Consider the following 6000-nt stretch of genomic DNA (forward strand, 5'->3'; position numbering starts at 1 on the left):
TTTACTACTTTCTTATAGTGAACTCTCTCCAATAATAGTCATTTTTTTGGAAAGTTTAGTATTATATGTGAATATAGGTGTTAATAAACTCAAACAACTTTTAGTAGTTTAGTGACTAGGTGAGCTTGTTCCTTGGTTAGAATTTGTTGGGCTATTGATTTTCAAGTTGCTTTTGTAAACAACTTGTCCCTTCCTAATTCTATATATGTTGGCATATGTAAATATAACAAGTCATTGCAAAACTATTCATGCCATGAAGAATTTTTGGATGCAGGAGTGTCTACTATCTTGTTGTTGATTGAGGAAGGTTGTCTACCAGAATTGTTGGCTTCCTTGATTTTCTACTTGGTTTTTGCAAGCACATCAAAATGTAGGGAGCAAATGGAAAAATCATCCTCGTAAAGCTCATGTAGACAAATGATTCCTAATTCCAAGACATCCACTTTAGATTCTTCAAATATGGCAAAGGGTTCAACAAACGTATTCATAGCAACAAAGTGCCTATTTCCCAATTAGGTACCATTCTTCTTCTACAATTCTACTTTTTGAAGGTGTAATTTATTTTCTTTGGTAATAGTTCACATATCAAGATAATTTCTACCTTCTAGAGATCAATTCACTCCTTAAAGTTAATAAAAAAAACATGTTTCTCCCTAAATTGCTAAAAAAAAATTCATTAAGATCATTTGGAGAAAAGCATGATGTTTAACTTAGGCAACATCAAAAATTTGATTGGTGTTGATGTTTTCTTTCAGCAATGCTTGGAATATGTGGGGATAAGCTACGGTGACTTAGTATAGAGTTCAAATCAGGGAAATGGGATAAGACAAGGCCTTGACAAGCATAAACCAAACATAGTGGCTATGAAATTTTTGATGGATTTTGCAAAAAATTTACGAATCATTTTTCTATTATTACTTGAGACTTTGCTCTCAACAAGTGTCTATAGGTTCTATGTGTGATTTTTTTACAAACTTCTCATTTTTCGAAAATTGATGCATCTAAAGCATCCAATTAATATCATTGGTAGAGAAGGTTGTGCACTTCTTGATATTTGCAAGTATGGTACCACAAAAACAAACAAACTTTTCCTACCCAGTGAAGGACATGTAGGCATATATTTCATCTAGAGATGTTACATTTGAATGTTTTGAAAAATTTAGATGGAATGGAGGGTTTTTGAAAAAGTATAGTAGTTGCAATTACTTTACTCTCGATTAGGTATGTCTTCTATTTTCTAAAAAATGCTATGCTTTGCCTTGTAGTAAGAATTCACATACAATGGGCTTCAATTGGGGGTAACAAATCTTTTTTCCAGGAATGCTTCCCACACCTAAATGTGGCTCCAAATGCTTTGAATCTCATAATGTTAAGACAACTTATAATCTATTGTTCTTGTTCAGATTTTTTTTTCATTGCTCAATATTTCCATCCTAGGCATCTTTGGTCACTACTACTGGTCTAGAATCCATAAGGCATTGTCATTGCATTGATTCCATGATCTTGCTCCAAACAAAGTTTAGTACTTTGCTTAAGGATTGTCATTGCTAGTGCCCCATTTCTTGGAAGGTATATTAATGTTAACAAAGTCATCGTGCATTTGTTGTTCTAGATTGAGTAATTATGTAAGGGATGAACTATTATGTTATATCCAAAGAAACATACTAAATTGTTAGAATCATCATAAGAAAAGCAGAGGATCCTTTGCCTACACATTCAACTTATATTTTTGCTTATGTACTTCAATTTCCAATCATTGAGAATAAGCTTATGAATCAAATAACAGGGAAAAATTGTTATTGTTGAGATTCTAAACAAAGAGAAATGGTTCATGTGCTTGATGAACTAATGAAAGCTATTGCATCTAGGTCAAGGTTAAACCTTCAAAATGCATTTGCTATCCTACAATATATTTCACCAACTATTTATGGAGTAGAACATTTTCAAGAAATGAGAGGTTGCTCTATCTTTTAAAGTATGGTACAAAGATTATCAAATGTTCTGTTGTTGCTTGCTTTTGACCTTCAAGGTAGCCATTTTAATGTTGAGATATTGTTTTCTATAGTTATACTTTTCATTTCTTTCAACACACTCACTTCTTTCAGTTCATCAACACTCCTTAGATCCTTTCTGAATTTTAGTTCTACTTTACATTCCGAATATTTTAAATCATCCTTGCTTCTTTTATTTTTGTCTATTTCCTTTTCAATTTATTTCTAACTCTATGAAATTAAAAAGTAATATTAACTCCAAAATTAAAAGGTAATACATATGATTTAATTATTTCATCAGCTTCTTCTATATGTGAAAACTATAATTTAATAAAGTTCTTTAAACTTTAAACATGTCTTCCTCTTCATCTTATGCAGCTTCCACATTGGGCATCATTTAAGAATTTGAAAGAAGTACTTGTACTTGCATAACAATGAGAGGTTCATTTGAAGGAGGCACCATTGAAGCATGCTAGGGTGCATTCTGTCGGGGAAGTAAAAGATGGTTAATTAGCCTTTCAGAAGTCAAAATTAAATAAGATGTTCTAAATTTTTGGAACTCCAGTGCAATGAAAAGGTAAGCAAATTGGATAGTTTCTATTAACCTACCACAAATTCACTTTTATATTAAAACCTATCTCAGAAAGGAAATTATATCAACCTTTCCATATAATTTAGTTTTGATTTTTTGTTTCTGTCTTTTGTGAAACATGTGGATACATTTACGCATGCTTGTTCCTAGGTTGGAGACTCTGATCAAGTTAATACACTTTCCCATTCTTCTATCTTGCATAGGACTTTGGTATGCCCTTTTGTATGGGAAGAGCTTAATCAGGCATGCAGAGTGATTCTCCTATTGATTATTAGTTTTGTAGCTGGAATTTAAGTGGAACATCCATAGTGGCTTCATATCCATGCATTTGTGATTCCACAATCAAAATTTACTAAAATAAGCATCTAAAACATCTTTAACTAATATCATTAGCAGAGGAAGGTTGTGCACTCAAATTCTTTTGTTACTCGATATAATATTTAATTTCTGCTAGTATGATGTGACAAAGAGAAAATGGAAAGATCTTTCTAGCAAAGTTCATGTAAGGAAACCATCCATAAGAGATGATACATTTTTGTGTTCTGAAAATTTTCAGATAGAATGAAGGGCTCTGACAAATGTACTAACCGCTGCAAAGTGCCCTCATTTTGATAGGTATGTCTTCTACTTTCTGAAAAATAACATGTTTTGCCTTATAGTAAAAATTCACATACTAAACTATTAGAATCATCGAGATAAAAGCAGATGGTCTTTTTGCTTACACATTGAAGAAATTTCTTTGCTTATGTAGACTGCTTTATTTTTAAAGTATGGTATGGAGGTTATCATATGCATCCTATTCCATTGGTGTCTACATTGATGGTCAAGATGATTATGATAAGGCTGAAAGAGTGTCTTAGATGATTATGAGTTTTGTTATCTCTTCTCTGAACAAAACCATTTCTTTCATTTCAACAACTCAATTGCAATAGTAATCTAATTTTGGAATTTCAATGCAATGAAAAGGTGGCAAATTGGATCTAAAACCTGTCCCAGACAGGAAATTAACTCTGCCATGCAATTTTGTTTTGGATTTTTTGGTTCTTGATTTTGTGAAATATGAGAATGCAATTATAACTACTTGTTCCTAGGATGGAGATTTTGCCAATAGAGATAGCTTGTTGGAAGGTGATGTGGAATCATAAAGACGTGGAATCATATGGAAGAGATAAGCAAATGATACACTTCCAAGTTCTCCTCGCTTGCATGGGACTCAGGTACACCATTCTGCATGGAAATATGTGGGAAGAGTGATTCTCTTCTTTGTTATTAATTAGTTCATCGTTAATTAGCTGGAATCCAAGTGGATGATATGAACATCCATACTGGCACCATTATGATATTTCTTGGAAATTATCTGCAGGTGGAACTTTGATTGATATTTTGCTAATGATCTATATATCCCCTGCCTTCAGTCTTGGGATAGCAGTATTCAGATAGATTTCTGCCACCTTTAATTAAGATCTTCTATTCCCATAAAACCATGTGTAAGCAATCCTGCTTTCTATCACTGTAGAAGAGCCTATCTTCAAATGAATGCTTTTTGTTGACTTCATTACATGGGACCCTGATCCAACACTGGACTCCAAAAGGAGAACAAACATGCAAACTGAAATGTATGTTGATTCTAATAACTTAATTCTCAATCCCTAACTTGAGGAAATGAGAGGCAATAATAAATGGAAATTTTATCGGGTTTCTCTAGCAGCACATCCTGACATGGTCTGAAAATCTTGACAGGAAAAATTAAGAGAAATGCTTTTAATTTTGGAAAAGCGGAGTAATTCTGTTTGAAGTTGATAGAAATGTTCGAGGATTTCGTCTGTCTTTAATGTAGGTAAGATATTGAGTAGGTCCTTAACAAAAGCAGTTTGTTGGAGGTGCATATCCTAAGACAATTTTTTTTCACTTTAAGATTGAATTTTAGCATTGGTTTATGAACATTGTATTGCACTTCATCACTTGCAGGCTTCTGCCCAACTCATTGGATTTCTTAAATACTTTCCCTCCTTCATTTCCCATTTTACTGGGGTTTTATATCTTGCTCCATGCTGTCTAGGAACTCAAAATTCCTCAGATGTCCTTTCAGCTGTTCATAAGGTATGGATATATATTGGATTGCACTTGTTTCCACACTTCCATTCTTCTGCTATAATTATTTTTAGAAGTGGGTATTCAATTCTATTGTGTGCAACGAAATCTTTTGTCTTTTCTGATTCCTTTATTTTTTTTTTAGGTTGTAAATGTGCCTCATATATGGCAGCTTGTTCATGGAATACTTGGATGTGCAATTCAATGATTGGGGTTCTCATAGTTGCTACAAATTTGGCGCAGGATATCACACACACTCCAATTAACTGGATGACTTGACTATCAGAACAAGCTATTCAATTTTATTTTTTGTTTTTAAGCTCCCATGAAAAGATGGCAAGCATTAGCCTTGGCCCATGAAAGAAAGCCATTCTCATCATAACTGATTTATATGTCAACTAAAATGGCAGCCACTTCACATCTCTTCAACATCTGCAGTTGTTGGAAACCTCCATTGATGGCAAGTTTCTTTCACTGTTTCCCATGTACACATATGTTGTTCCCACAAACCATGCATCTTCTATTCTCTCTTGGGAGATGTTTTATGATGAGATATTGCTATTTGTAAATGATAGGTAGGATGTTCAGTGTCTTAGAGATTCAACTTATTGTGAGGTCATTCCAAATCTTAAAAGTTGTGGCATTCTCAGTAGAAACGATTTGTTTTCAAACTTCAAAGCAGATATGATTGAGTTCATTCCTCTTATATGCGGTTGAAAATATATTCATATATGTTTATTTTACTTACCACTTGATGTTACAAATACTTCCTTGATCTATTGAATTATTTATATGAGAGGAAAGGGCTTTGTTGTTCTTGCTCAAATTAGTGGGGAAACAACTTTCTATTTAATAAAATGTTTTTTCACTATATTTGATTCCCAAAAAATTTGAGAGAAAATGTGAGGAAAAAAATAAAAAAAATAAAAAAATAAAAATTGATATAAAGTCGATAAATTATTTTTATATCGTATTTCAGACTCATTTAACTTATTTAACTCTTCTAATAATAATAATAATAATAATAATAATAATTTAGAAACATAAAAGTTTCTTAGTAATTTTAATTATATTTCACATTTTTCATATTTTTCATAATAAAACTAAATATGAGAAAATCATTTTTTCCTTTGCTAAATACTTTCCCGAACTCAAGATAGCTTTACAATATTTGAAGTATCCTTATTGTTTATAAAGACATATATATGAAGTTATTAAATCGATTTATCATTCCAAGAGTTTGTGTTTTGACAAAATCAATAAGGACATTTGTTTCATTCACTACAACAAATTTTACATTTGCTAACGTAATTTTAGCCACATAGA

The 6000-nt window shown here is 32.2% G+C and overlaps 1 protein-coding gene across 13 annotated transcripts in view; it reads left to right on the top strand.

Moving 5' to 3' along the window:
• The window catches only part of LOC117910729 (putative disease resistance RPP13-like protein 1), a 44626-nt gene extending 39382 nt beyond the window's left edge, over positions 1 to 5244 (top strand). For 2 of the 13 annotated variants that reach the window (XR_004650741.1, XR_004650751.1), the window contains 5 exons: positions 2370 to 2568; positions 3140 to 3198; positions 3675 to 4420; positions 4552 to 4683; positions 4820 to 5241. The gene's annotated coding sequence lies outside the window, so the exon portion shown is untranslated. Of the gene's footprint in view, positions 1 to 259; positions 504 to 2369; positions 2569 to 3139; positions 3199 to 3674; positions 4464 to 4551; positions 4684 to 4819 lie in introns of those variants that run through there. The other 11 variants (XR_004650742.1, XR_004650748.1, XR_004650744.1 and 8 more) reach the window with 11 other exon arrangements.
• Positions 5245 to 6000: the final 756 nt, after the last annotated feature.

Source organism: Vitis riparia, unplaced genomic scaffold (genome assembly GCF_004353265.1).
Source record: "Vitis riparia cultivar Riparia Gloire de Montpellier isolate 1030 unplaced genomic scaffold, EGFV_Vit.rip_1.0 scaffold826_pilon_pilon, whole genome shotgun sequence".
Lineage (NCBI taxonomy): Eukaryota > Viridiplantae > Streptophyta > Magnoliopsida > Vitales > Vitaceae > Vitis > Vitis riparia.